The sequence below is a fragment of the Lycorma delicatula genome, chromosome 4 (assembly GCF_047948215.1).
Source record: "Lycorma delicatula isolate Av1 chromosome 4, ASM4794821v1, whole genome shotgun sequence".
Lineage (NCBI taxonomy): Eukaryota > Metazoa > Arthropoda > Insecta > Hemiptera > Fulgoridae > Lycorma > Lycorma delicatula.
In genome coordinates, this window is record NC_134458.1 from 107,350,470 (window position 1) to 107,365,320 (window position 14,851).

The 14,851-nt window shown below is 31.6% G+C and overlaps 1 protein-coding gene and 6 non-coding genes across 7 annotated transcripts in view; all 7 read left to right on the forward strand.

Annotated features, from left to right (window-relative positions):
• The window catches only part of LOC142322689 (guanylate cyclase 32E), an 857,649-nt gene that overhangs the window by 489,425 nt on the left and 353,373 nt on the right, over nt 1–14,851 (forward strand). The window lies entirely within an intron of this gene.
• TRNAL-CAA (transfer RNA leucine (anticodon CAA)) lies at nt 875–995 on the forward strand. The gene is made up of 2 exons: nt 875–912; nt 950–995. It is a non-coding gene; the product is annotated as a tRNA-Leu (tRNA).
• TRNAL-CAA (transfer RNA leucine (anticodon CAA)) lies at nt 5,012–5,132 on the forward strand. The gene is made up of 2 exons: nt 5,012–5,049; nt 5,087–5,132. It is a non-coding gene; the product is annotated as a tRNA-Leu (tRNA).
• On the forward strand, nt 8,006–8,126 carry TRNAL-CAA (transfer RNA leucine (anticodon CAA)). Its single transcript has 2 exons — nt 8,006–8,043; nt 8,081–8,126. It is a non-coding gene; the product is annotated as a tRNA-Leu (tRNA).
• On the forward strand, nt 9,858–9,978 carry TRNAL-CAA (transfer RNA leucine (anticodon CAA)). Its single transcript has 2 exons — nt 9,858–9,895; nt 9,933–9,978. It is a non-coding gene; the product is annotated as a tRNA-Leu (tRNA).
• On the forward strand, nt 11,710–11,830 carry TRNAL-CAA (transfer RNA leucine (anticodon CAA)). The gene is made up of 2 exons: nt 11,710–11,747; nt 11,785–11,830. It is a non-coding gene; the product is annotated as a tRNA-Leu (tRNA).
• Nucleotides 14,704–14,824, forward strand: TRNAL-CAA (transfer RNA leucine (anticodon CAA)). Its single transcript has 2 exons — nt 14,704–14,741; nt 14,779–14,824. It is a non-coding gene; the product is annotated as a tRNA-Leu (tRNA).

Sequence of the window (14,851 nt, forward strand, 5' to 3'; positions counted from 1 at the left end):
ATTGTTTTACATAGTTTTGATGATAGATTTATGTGCATTAAAATATAATTTTACTTGTTATTTATATTTAAAATATATTTTGTGTTAAAATTAAATTAAATTACAAATTAATAAAAGTAAGAAAATTGTGTAAAATTAAATTTTGAAGAAAGATTAAACGATGACTACATTAGGTGGCAGAATGGCCGAGTGGTCAAAGGCGTCAGTCTCGAGGATTCATTTCCTTGATTGAGCCGGGTTTTTGGTCCTTACGAGGGCGTGCGTGGGTTCGACTCCCGCTTCTGCCAAATTTTTTTTTTTTAATTAACTAAACATTTTCTTCTACGTAGGGAGAAACCTATAGGTGTTTGAAAGGGGGTGAAGAAGGATAGAAATTTTAAAAATGATTGTAAATTTTTCCGATTTCCCACTATACTAAACGAGATATTCGCAAAATTACGGCTTGCCAAATGATAAATTTCTAAAAACTTTTTTCGTGTTTTATTTGAATTTCGAATTTTTAGAGGTGCGACGGTGTGTTGCGCAGCGGTTCAACTGAACAGCCATGCCACTGTTACTAAGTGCAATGCGACTCGCTGCATCTGCATCTGAGAGTAGATCTTCCGTGCTGTTAAATACCTAAATTACTCTTGTCATCCAATGGATAGTATTTGTAAATATTAAATTAAAATTCAGTTACACATATGAATGATGGAAGAAATCACAAAACGAGGAAAAAAAAGTGGTCCTTGCGTTAATGCGTTAATTTACGTGTTATTTATATATAAAATATATTTTGTGTTATAATTAAATTAAATTACGGATAATTAATAAAAGTAAGAAAATTGTGTAAAATTAAATTTTGTAGAATGATTTAACCACGACTACATCAGTTGTCAGAATGGCCGAGTGGTCAAAGGCGCCAGACTCAAGGATTCTTAACCTTATCAGACATCGTCTGAGCCGGGTATTCTGGTCCTCTTACGAGGGCGTGGGTTCCAATCCCACTTCTGGCACAATTTTTTTTTAAGTAACCAATCATTTTTCTTCTACGGAGGGAGAATCCTGTAGGTGTTTTAAAGAGGGTGAAGAAGGATAGAAATTTTTAAAATGATTGTAAATTTTTCCGATTTCCAACTATACTAAACGAGAAATTCGCAAAATTACGGCTTGCCAAATGATAAATTTCTAAAAACTTTTTTCGGGTTTTATTTGAATTTCTAATTTTTAGAGGTGCGACGGTGTGTTGCGCAGCGGTGCAACTGAACAGCCATGCCACTGTTACTAAGTGCAATGCGACTCGCTGCATCTGCATCTGAGAGTAGATCTTCTGTGCTGTTAAATACCTAAATTACTCTTGTCATCCATTGGATAGTATTTGTAAATATTAAATTAAAATTCAGTTACACATATGAATGATGGAACAAATCACAAAACGAGGAAAAAAAAGTGGTCCTTGCGTTAATGCGTTAATTTACGTGTTATTTATATATAAAATATATTTTGTGTTATAATTAAATTAAATTACGGATAATTAATAAAAGTAAGAAAATTGTGTGAACATCTTACTGCCTTTTAGGTTAAGGTTATTAAAAAAGTAAAGTTCTACATAGGAAATATGTTTTAACTAATCTGAGAGACGTTCTAGACTAAATTACGGCAAACCATTATGTTAATTTTTTTGAATTTTTCTCTTTCACTTGTTATATTTTTTCTTTCTTATCTATTCTACTCATATTCTAGACCCATTAAATTTCTTTAACTTTTTACATTAGAAAAAAATTTTTGCTGGAATGGAAAGAGGCAACCACCAATTCTCACCCTGCTTTATAATCCTACGTGCACACTATCCTCTTTTAGTTATTATTACACAATTGTTTTACATAGTTTTGATGATAGATTTATGTGCATTAAAATATAATTTTACTTGTTATTTATATTTAAAATATATTTTGTGTTAAAATTAAATTAAATTACAAATTAATAAAAGTAAGAAAATTGTGTAAAATTAAATTTTGAAGAAAGATTAAACGATGACTACATTAGGTGGCAGAATGGCCGAGTGGTCAAAGGCGTCAGTCTCGAGGATTCATTTCCTTGATTGAGCCGGGTTTTTGGTCCTTACGAGGGCGTGCGTGGGTTCGACTCCCGCTTCTGCCAAATTTTTTTTTTTTAATTAACTAAACATTTTCTTCTACGTAGGGAGAAACCTATAGGTGTTTGAAAGGGGGTGAAGAAGGATAGAAATTTTAAAAATGATTGTAAATTTTTCCGATTTCCCACTATACTAAACGAGATATTCGCAAAATTACGGCTTGCCAAATGATAAATTTCTAAAAACTTTTTTCGTGTTTTATTTGAATTTCGAATTTTTAGAGGTGCGACGGTGTGTTGCGCAGCGGTTCAACTGAACAGCCATGCCACTGTTACTAAGTGCAATGCGACTCGCTGCATCTGCATCTGAGAGTAGATCTACCGTGCTGGTAAATACTTAATTTACTGTTGTCATCCAATGTATAGTATTTGTATATATTAAATTAAAATTCAGTTACAGATATGACTGATGGAAGAAATGACAAAACGAGGCAAAAAAGTGGTCCTTGCGTTAATGCGTTAATTTACGTGTTATTTATATATAAAATATATTTTGTGTTAAAATTAAATTAAATTACGGATAATTAATAAAAGTAAGAAAATTGTGTGAACATCTAACTGCATTTTAGGTTAAGATTATTAAAAAATTAAAGTTCTACATAGGAAATATATTTTAACTAATCTGAGAGACGTTTTGGACTAAATTACGGCAAACCATTATGTTAATTTATTGAATTTTTCGATTTTACTTGTTATATTTTTCTTTCTAATCTATTCTACTCATATTCTAGACCCATTAAGTTTCTTTAACTTTTTATATTAGAAAAAAATTTTTGCTGGAATGGAAAGAGGAAACCACCAATTCCCACCCTGCTTTATAATCCTACGTACACACTATCCTCTTTTAGTTATTATTACACAATTGTTTTACATAGTTCTGATGATAAATTTATGTGCATTAAAATAAAATTTTACTTGTTATTTATATTTAAAATATATTTTGTGTTAAAATTATATTAAATTACAAATTAATAAAAGTAATAAAATTGTGTAAAATTAAATTTTGTAGAAAGATTAAACGATGGCTACATCAGATGGCAGAATGGCCGAGTGGTCAAAGGCGTCAGTCTCGAGGATTCATTTCCTTGATTGAGCCTGGTTTTTGGTCCTTACGAGGGCGTGCGTGGGTTCGACTCCCGCTTCTGCCAAATTTTTTTTTTTTAATTAACTAAACATTTTCTTCTACGTAGGGAGAAACCTATAGGTGTTTGAAAGGGGGTGAAGAAGGATAGAAATTTTTAAAATGATTGTAAATTTTTCCGATTTCCAACTATACTAAACGAGAAATTCGCAAAATTACGGCTTGCCAAATGATAAATTTCTAAAAACTTTTTTCGGGTTTTATTTGAATTTCTAATTTTTAGAGGTGCGACGGTGTGTTGCGCAGCGGTGCAACTGAACAGCCATGCCACTGTTACTAAGTGCAATGCGACTCGCTGCATCTGCATCTGAGAGTAGATCTTCTGTGCTGTTAAATACCTAAATTACTCTTGTCATCCATTGGATAGTATTTGTAAATATTAAATTAAAATTCAGTTACACATATGAATGATGGAACAAATCACAAAACGAGGAAAAAAAAGTGGTCCTTGCGTTAATGCGTTAATTTACGTGTTATTTATATATAAAATATATTTTGTGTTATAATTAAATTAAATTACGGATAATTAATAAAAGTAAGAAAATTGTGTGAACATCTTACTGCCTTTTAGGTTAAGATTATTAAAAAATTAAAGTTCTACATCGGAAATATATTTTAACTAATCTGAGAGCCGTTTTAGACTAAATTACGGCAACCCATTATGTTAATTTATTGAATTTTTCGATTTTACTTGTTATATTTTTCTTTCTAATCTATTCTACTCATATTCTAGACCCATTAAATTTCTTTAACTTTTTACATTAGAAAAAAATTTTTGCTGGAATGGAAAGAGGCAACCACCAATTCTCACCCTGCTTTATAATCCTACGTGCACACTATCCTCTTTTAGTTATTATTACACAATTGTTTTACATAGTTTTGATGATAGATTTATGTGCATTAAAATATAATTTTACTTGTTATTTATATTTAAAATATATTTTGTGTTAAAATTAAATTAAATTACAAATTAATAAAAGTAAGAAAATTGTGTAAAATTAAATTTTGAAGAAAGATTAAACGATGACTACATTAGGTGGCAGAATGGCCGAGTGGTCAAAGGCGTCAGTCTCGAGGATTCATTTCCTTGATTGAGCCGGGTTTTTGGTCCTTACGAGGGCGTGCGTGGGTTCGACTCCCGCTTCTGCCAAATTTTTTTTTTTTAATTAACTAAACATTTTCTTCTACGTAGGGAGAAACCTATAGGTGTTTGAAAGGGGGTGAAGAAGGATAGAAATTTTAAAAATGATTGTAAATTTTTCCGATTTCCCACTATACTAAACGAGATATTCGCAAAATTACGGCTTGCCAAATGATAAATTTCTAAAAACTTTTTTCGTGTTTTATTTGAATTTCGAATTTTTAGAGGTGCGACGGTGTGTTGCGCAGCGGTTCAACTGAACAGCCATGCCACTGTTACTAAGTGCAATGCGACTCGCTGCATCTGCATCTGAGAGTAGATCTTCCGTGCTGTTAAATACCTAAATTACTCTTGTCATCCAATGGATAGTATTTGTAAATATTAAATTAAAATTCAGTTACACATATGAATGATGGAAGAAATCACAAAACGAGGAAAAAAAAGTGGTCCTTGCGTTAATGCGTTAATTTACGTGTTATTTATATATAAAATATATTTTGTGTTATAATTAAATTAAATTACGGATAATTAATAAAAGTAAGAAAATTGTGTAAAATTAAATTTTGTAGAATGATTTAACCACGACTACATCAGTTGTCAGAATGGCCGAGTGGTCAAAGGCGCCAGACTCAAGGATTCTTAACCTTATCAGACATCGTCTGAGCCGGGTATTCTGGTCCTCTTACGAGGGCGTGGGTTCCAATCCCACTTCTGGCACAATTTTTTTTTAAGTAACCAATCATTTTTCTTCTACGGAGGGAGAATCCTGTAGGTGTTTTAAAGAGGGTGAAGAAGGATAGAAATTTTTAAAATGATTGTAAATTTTTCCGATTTCCAACTATACTAAACGAGAAATTCGCAAAATTACGGCTTGCCAAATGATAAATTTCTAAAAACTTTTTTCGGGTTTTATTTGAATTTCTAATTTTTAGAGGTGCGACGGTGTGTTGCGCAGCGGTGCAACTGAACAGCCATGCCACTGTTACTAAGTGCAATGCGACTCGCTGCATCTGCATCTGAGAGTAGATCTTCTGTGCTGTTAAATACCTAAATTACTCTTGTCATCCATTGGATAGTATTTGTAAATATTAAATTAAAATTCAGTTACACATATGAATGATGGAACAAATCACAAAACGAGGAAAAAAAAGTGGTCCTTGCGTTAATGCGTTAATTTACGTGTTATTTATATATAAAATATATTTTGTGTTATAATTAAATTAAATTACGGATAATTAATAAAAGTAAGAAAATTGTGTGAACATCTTACTGCCTTTTAGGTTAAGGTTATTAAAAAAGTAAAGTTCTACATAGGAAATATGTTTTAACTAATCTGAGAGACGTTCTAGACTAAATTACGGCAAACCATTATGTTAATTTTTTTGAATTTTTCTCTTTCACTTGTTATATTTTTTCTTTCTTATCTATTCTACTCATATTCTAGACCCATTAAATTTCTTTAACTTTTTACATTAGAAAAAAATTTTTGCTGGAATGGAAAGAGGCAACCACCAATTCTCACCCTGCTTTATAATCCTACGTGCACACTATCCTCTTTTAGTTATTATTACACAATTGTTTTACATAGTTTTGATGATAGATTTATGTGCATTAAAATATAATTTTACTTGTTACTTATATTTAAAATATATTTTGTGTTAAAATTAAATTAAATTACAAATTAATAAAAGTAAGAAAATTGTGTAAAATTAAATTTTGAAGAAAGATTAAACGATGACTACATTAGGTGGCAGAATGGCCGAGTGGTCAAAGGCGTCAGTCTCGAGGATTCATTTCCTTGATTGAGCCGGGTTTTTGGTCCTTACGAGGGCGTGCGTGGGTTCGACTCCCGCTTCTGCCAAATTTTTTTTTTTTAATTAACTAAACATTTTCTTCTACGTAGGGAGAAACCTATAGGTGTTTGAAAGGGGGTGAAGAAGGATAGAAATTTTAAAAATGATTGTAAATTTTTCCGATTTCCCACTATACTAAACGAGATATTCGCAAAATTACGGCTTGCCAAATGATAAATTTCTAAAAACTTTTTTCGTGTTTTATTTGAATTTCGAATTTTTAGAGGTGCGACGGTGTGTTGCGCAGCGGTTCAACTGAACAGCCATGCCACTGTTACTAAGTGCAATGCGACTCGCTGCATCTGCATCTGAGAGTAGATCTTCCGTGCTGTTAAATACCTAAATTACTCTTGTCATCCAATGGATAGTATTTGTAAATATTAAATTAAAATTCAGTTACACATATGAATGATGGAAGAAATCACAAAACGAGGAAAAAAAAGTGGTCCTTGCGTTAATGCGTTAATTTACGTGTTATTTATATATAAAATATATTTTGTGTTATAATAAAATTAAATTACGGATAATTAATAAAAGTAAGAAAATTGTGTGAACATCTTACTGCCTTTTAGGTTAAGATTATTAAAAAATTAAAGTTCTACATCGGAAATATATTTTAACTAATCTGAGAGCCGTTTTAGACTAAATTACGGCAACCCATTATGTTAATTTATTGAATTTTTCGATTTTACTTGTTATATTTTTCTTTCTAATCTATTCTACTCATATTCTAGACCCATTAAATTTCTTTAACTTTTTACATTAGAAAAAAATTTTTGCTGGAATGGAAAGAGGAAACCACCAATTCCCACCCTGCTTTATAATCCTACGTACACACTATCCTCTTTTAGTTATTATTACACAATTGTTTACATAGTTTTGATGATAAATTTATGTGCATTAAAATATAATTTTACTTGTTATTTATATTTAAAATATATTTTGTGTTAAAATTAAATTAAATTACAAATTAATAAAAGTAAGAAAATTGTGTAAAATTAAATTTTGTAGAAAGATTAAACGATGACTACATCAGATGGCAGAATGGCCGAGTGGTCAAAGGCGTCAGTCTCGAGGATTCATTTCCTTGATTGAGCCTGGTTTTTGGTCCTTACGAGGGCGTGCGTGGGTTCGACTCCCGCTTCTGCCAAATTTTTTTTTTTTTAATTAACTAAACATTTTCTTCTACGTAGGGAGAAACCTATAGGTGTTTGAAAGGGGGTGAAGATGGGTAGAAATTTTAAAAATGATTGTAATTTTTTCCGATTTCCCACTATACTTAACGAGATATTCGCAAAATTACGGCTTGCCAAATGATAAATTTGTAAAAACTTTTTTCGTGTTTTATTTGAATTTCGAATTTTTAGAGGTGCGACGGTGCGTTGCGCAGCGGTTCAACTGAACAGCTATGCCACTGTTACTAAGTGCAATGCGACTCGCTGCATCTGCATCTGAGAGTAGATCTACTGTGCTGTTAAATACTTAATTTACTGTTGTCATCCAATGGATAGTATTTGTAAATATTAAATTAAAATTCAGTTACACATATGAATGATGGAAGAAATGACAAAACGAGGCAAAAAAGTGGTCCTTGCGTTAATGCGTTAATTTACGTGTTATTTATATATAAAATATATTTTGTGTTATAATTAAATTAAATTACGGATAATTAATAAAAGTAAGAAAATTGTGTAAAATTAAATTTTGTAGAATGATTTAACCACGACTACATCAGTTGTCAGAATGGCCGAGTGGTCAAAGGCGCCAGACTCAAGGATTCTTAACCTTATCAGACATCGTCTGAGCCGGGTATTCTGGTCCTCTTACGAGGGCGTGGGTTCCAATCCCACTTCTGGCACAATTTTTTTTTTAAGTAACCAATCATTTTTCTTCTACGGAGGGAGAATCCTGTAGGTGTTTTAAAGAGGGTGAAGAAGGATAGAAATTTTTAAAATGATTGTAAATTTTTCCGATTTCCAACTATACTAAACGAGATATTCGCAAAATTACGGCTTGCCAAATGATAAATTTCTAAAAACTTTTTTCGGGTTTTATTTGAATTTCTAATTTTTAGAGGTGCGACGGTGTGTTGCGCAGCGGTTCAACTGAACAGCCATGCCACTGTTACTAAGTGCAATGCGACTCGCTGCATCTGCATCTGAGAGTAGATCTTCTGTGCTGTTAAATACCTAAATTACTCTTGTCATCCATTGGATAGTATTTGTAAATATTAAATTAAAATTCAGTTACACATATGAATGATGGAACAAATCACAAAACGAGGAAAAAAAAGTGGTCCTTGCGTTAATGCGTTAATTTACGTGTTATTTATATATAAAATATATTTTGTGTTATAATTAAATTAAATTACGGATAATTAATAAAAGTAAGAAAATTGTGTGAACATCTTACTGCCTTTTAGGTTAAGGTTATTAAAAAAGTAAAGTTCTACATAGGAAATATGTTTTAACTAATCTGAGAGACGTTCTAGACTAAATTACGGCAAACCATTATGTTAATTTTTTTGAATTTTTCTCTTTCACTTGTTATATTTTTTCTTTCTTATCTATTCTACTCATATTCTAGACCCATTAAATTTCTTTAACTTTTTACATTAGAAAAAAATTTTTGCTGGAATGGAAAGAGGCAACCACCAATTCTCACCCTGCTTTATAATCCTACGTACACACTATCCTCTTTTAGTTATTATTACACAATTGTTTACATAGTTTTGATGAGAAATTTATGTGCATTAAAATATAATTTTACTTGTTATTTATATTTAAAATATATTTTGTGTTAAAATTAAATTAAATTACAAATTAATAAAAGTAAGAAAATTGTGTAAAATTAAATTTTGAAGAAAGATTAAACGATGACTACATCAGATGGCAGAATGGCCGAGTGGTCAAAGGCGTCAGTCTCGAGGATTCATTTCCTTGATTGAGCCTGGTTTTTGGTCCTTACGAGGGCGTGCGTGGGTTCGACTCCCGCTTCTGCCAAATTTTTTTTTTTTTAATTAACTAAACATTTTCTTCTACGTAGGGAGAAACCTATAGGTGTTTGAAAGTGGGTGAAGAAGGATAGAAATTTTAAAAATGATTGTAAATTTTTCCGATGTCCCACTATACTAAACGAGATATTCGCAAAATTACGGCTTGCCAAATGATAAATTTCTAAAAACTTTTTTCGTGTTTTATTTGAATTTTGAATTTTTAGAGGTGCGACGGTGCGTTGCGCAGCGGTTCAACTGAACAGCCATGCCACTGTTACTAAGTGCAATGCGACTCGCTGCATCTGCATCTGAGAGTAGATCTACTGTGCTGTTAAATACTTAATTTACTGTTGTCATCCAATGGATAGTATTTGTAAATATTAAATTAAAATTCAGTTACACATATGAATGATGGAAGAAATGACAAAACGAGGCAAAAAAGTGGTCCTTGCGTTAATGCGTTAATTTACGTGTTATTTATATATAAAATATATTTTGTGTTATAATTAAATTAAATTACGGATAATTAATAAAAGTAAGAAAATTGTGTAAAATTAAATTTTGTAGAATGATTTAACCACGACTACATCAGTTGTCAGAATGGCCGAGTGGTCAAAGGCGCCAGACTCAAGGATTCTTAACCTTATCAGACATCGTCTGAGCCGGGTATTCTGGTCCTCTTACGAGGGCGTGGGTTCCAATCCCACTTCTGGCACAATTTTTTTTTAAGTAACCAATCATTTTTCTTCTACGGAGGGAGAATCCTGTAGGTGTTTTAAAGAGGGTGAAGAAGGATAGAAATTTTTAAAATGATTGTAAATTTTTCCGATTTCCAACTATACTAAACGAGATATTCGCAAAATTACGGCTTGCCAAATGATAAATTTCTAAAAACTTTTTTCGGGTTTTATTTGAATTTCTAATTTTTAGAGGTGCGACGGTGTGTTGCGCAGCGGTGCAACTGAACAGCCATGCCACTGTTACTAAGTGCAATGCGACTCGCTGCATCTGCATCTGAGAGTAGATCTTCTGTGCTGTTAAATACCTAAATTACTCTTGTCATCCATTGGATAGTATTTGTAAATATTAAATTAAAATTCAGTTACACATATGAATGATGGAACAAATCACAAAACGAGGAAAAAAAAGTGGTCCTTGCGTTAATGCGTTAATTTACGTGTTATTTATATATAAAATATATTTTGTGTTATAATTAAATTAAATTACGGATAATTAATAAAAGTAAGAAAATTGTGTGAACATCTTACTGCCTTTTAGGTTAAGGTTATTAAAAAAGTAAAGTTCTACATAGGAAATATGTTTTAACTAATCTGAGAGACGTTCTAGACTAAATTACGGCAAACCATTATGTTAATTTTTTTGAATTTTTCTCTTTCACTTGTTATATTTTTTCTTTCTTATCTATTCTACTCATATTCTAGACCCATTAAATTTCTTTAACTTTTTACATTAGAAAAAAATTTTTGCTGGAATGGAAAGAGGCAACCACCAATTCTCACCCTGCTTTATAATCCTACGTGCACACTATCCTCTTTTAGTTATTATTACACAATTGTTTTACATAGTTTTGATGATAGATTTATGTGCATTAAAATATAATTTTACTTGTTATTTATATTTAAAATATATTTTGTGTTAAAATTAAATTAAATTACAAATTAATAAAAGTAAGAAAATTGTGTAAAATTAAATTTTGAAGAAAGATTAAACGATGACTACATTAGGTGGCAGAATGGCCGAGTGGTCAAAGGCGTCAGTCTCGAGGATTCATTTCCTTGATTGAGCCGGGTTTTTGGTCCTTACGAGGGCGTGCGTGGGTTCGACTCCCGCTTCTGCCAAATTTTTTTTTTTTAATTAACTAAACATTTTCTTCTACGTAGGGAGAAACCTATAGGTGTTTGAAAGGGGGTGAAGAAGGATAGAAATTTTAAAAATGATTGTAAATTTTTCCGATTTCCCACTATACTAAACGAGATATTCGCAAAATTACGGCTTGCCAAATGATAAATTTCTAAAAACTTTTTTCGTGTTTTATTTGAATTTCGAATTTTTAGAGGTGCGACGGTGTGTTGCGCAGCGGTTCAACTGAACAGCCATGCCACTGTTACTAAGTGCAATGCGACTCGCTGCATCTGCATCTGAGAGTAGATCTTCCGTGCTGTTAAATACCTAAATTACTCTTGTCATCCAATGGATAGTATTTGTAAATATTAAATTAAAATTCAGTTACACATATGAATGATGGAAGAAATCACAAAACGAGGAAAAAAAAGTGGTCCTTGCGTTAATGCGTTAATTTACGTGTTATTTATATATAAAATATATTTTGTGTTATAATTAAATTAAATTACGGATAATTAATAAAAGTAAGAAAATTGTGTAAAATTAAATTTTGTAGAATGATTTAACCACGACTACATCAGTTGTCAGAATGGCCGAGTGGTCAAAGGCGCCAGACTCAAGGATTCTTAACCTTATCAGACATCGTCTGAGCCGGGTATTCTGGTCCTCTTACGAGGGCGTGGGTTCCAATCCCACTTCTGGCACAATTTTTTTTTAAGTAACCAATCATTTTTCTTCTACGGAGGGAGAATCCTGTAGGTGTTTTAAAGAGGGTGAAGAAGGATAGAAATTTTTAAAATGATTGTAAATTTTTCCGATTTCCAACTATACTAAACGAGAAATTCGCAAAATTACGGCTTGCCAAATGATAAATTTCTAAAAACTTTTTTCGGGTTTTATTTGAATTTCTAATTTTTAGAGGTGCGACGGTGTGTTGCGCAGCGGTGCAACTGAACAGCCATGCCACTGTTACTAAGTGCAATGCGACTCGCTGCATCTGCATCTGAGAGTAGATCTTCTGTGCTGTTAAATACCTAAATTACTCTTGTCATCCATTGGATAGTATTTGTAAATATTAAATTAAAATTCAGTTACACATATGAATGATGGAACAAATCACAAAACGAGGAAAAAAAAGTGGTCCTTGCGTTAATGCGTTAATTTACGTGTTATTTATATATAAAATATATTTTGTGTTATAATTAAATTAAATTACGGATAATTAATAAAAGTAAGAAAATTGTGTGAACATCTTACTGCCTTTTAGGTTAAGGTTATTAAAAAAGTAAAGTTCTACATAGGAAATATGTTTTAACTAATCTGAGAGACGTTCTAGACTAAATTACGGCAAACCATTATGTTAATTTTTTTGAATTTTTCTCTTTCACTTGTTATATTTTTTCTTTCTTATCTATTCTACTCATATTCTAGACCCATTAAATTTCTTTAACTTTTTACATTAGAAAAAAATTTTTGCTGGAATGGAAAGAGGCAACCACCAATTCTCACCCTGCTTTATAATCCTACGTGCACACTATCCTCTTTTAGTTATTATTACACAATTGTTTTACATAGTTTTGATGATAGATTTATGTGCATTAAAATATAATTTTACTTGTTATTTATATTTAAAATATATTTTGTGTTAAAATTAAATTAAATTACAAATTAATAAAAGTAAGAAAATTGTGTAAAATTAAATTTTGAAGAAAGATTAAACGATGACTACATTAGGTGGCAGAATGGCCGAGTGGTCAAAGGCGTCAGTCTCGAGGATTCATTTCCTTGATTGAGCCGGGTTTTTGGTCCTTACGAGGGCGTGCGTGGGTTCGACTCCCGCTTCTGCCAAATTTTTTTTTTTTAATTAACTAAACATTTTCTTCTACGTAGGGAGAAACCTATAGGTGTTTGAAAGGGGGTGAAGAAGGATAGAAATTTTAAAAATGATTGTAAATTTTTCCGATTTCCCACTATACTAAACGAGATATTCGCAAAATTACGGCTTGCCAAATGATAAATTTCTAAAAACTTTTTTCGTGTTTTATTTGAATTTCGAATTTTTAGAGGTGCGACGGTGTGTTGCGCAGCGGTTCAACTGAACAGCCATGCCACTGTTACTAAGTGCAATGCGACTCGCTGCATCTGCATCTGAGAGTAGATCTTCCGTGCTGTTAAATACCTAAATTACTCTTGTCATCCAATGGATAGTATTTGTAAATATTAAATTAAAATTCAGTTACACATATGAATGATGGAAGAAATCACAAAACGAGGAAAAAAAAGTGGTCCTTGCGTTAATGCGTTAATTTACGTGTTATTTATATATAAAATATATTTTGTGTTATAATAAAATTAAATTACGGATAATTAATAAAAGTAAGAAAATTGTGTGAACATCTTACTGCCTTTTAGGTTAAGATTATTAAAAAATTAAAGTTCTACATCGGAAATATATTTTAACTAATCTGAGAGCCGTTTTAGACTAAATTACGGCAACCCATTATGTTAATTTATTGAATTTTTCGATTTTACTTGTTATATTTTTCTTTCTAATCTATTCTACTCATATTCTAGACCCATTAAATTTCTTTAACTTTTTACATTAGAAAAAAATTTTTGCTGGAATGGAAAGAGGAAACCACCAATTCCCACCCTGCTTTATAATCCTACGTACACACTATCCTCTTTTAGTTATTATTACACAATTGTTTACATAGTTTTGATGATAAATTTATGTGCATTAAAATATAATTTTACTTGTTATTTATATTTAAAATATATTTTGTGTTAAAATTAAATTAAATTACAAATTAATAAAAGTAAGAAAATTGTGTAAAATTAAATTTTGTAGAAAGATTAAACGATGACTACATCAGATGGCAGAATGGCCGAGTGGTCAAAGGCGTCAGTCTCGAGGATTCATTTCCTTGATTGAGCCTGGTTTTTGGTCCTTACGAGGGCGTGCGTGGGTTCGACTCCCGCTTCTGCCAAATTTTTTTTTTTTTAATTAACTAAACATTTTCTTCTACGTAGGGAGAAACCTATAGAGGTTTGAAAGGGGGTGAAGATGGGTAGAAATTTTAAAAATGATTGTAATTTTTTCCGATTTCCCACTATACTTAACGAGATATTCGCAAAATTACGGCTTGCCAAATGATAAATTTGTAAAAACTTTTTTCGTGTTTTATTTGAATTTCGAATTTTTAGAGGTGCGACGGTGCGTTGCGCAGCGGTTCAACTGAACAGCTATGCCACTGTTACTAAGTGCAATGCGACTCGCTGCATCTGCATCTGAGAGTAGATCTACTGTGCTGTTAAATACTTAATTTACTGTTGTCATCCAATGGATAGTATTTGTAAATATTAAATTAAAATTCAGTTACACATATGAATGATGGAAGAAATGACAAAACGAGGCAAAAAAGTGGTCCTTGCGTTAATGCGTTAATTTACGTGTTATTTATATATAAAATATATTTTGTGTTATAATTAAATTAAATTACGGATAATTAATAAAAGTAAGAAAATTGTGTAAAATTAAATTTTGTAGAATGATTTAACCACGACTACATCAGTTGTCAGAATGGCCGAGTGGTCAAAGGCGCCAGACTCAAGGATTCTTAACCTTATCAGACATCGTCTGAGCCGGGTATTCTGGTCCTCTTACGAGGGCGTGGGTTCCAATCCCACTTCTGGCACAATTTTTTTTTTAAGTAACCAATCAT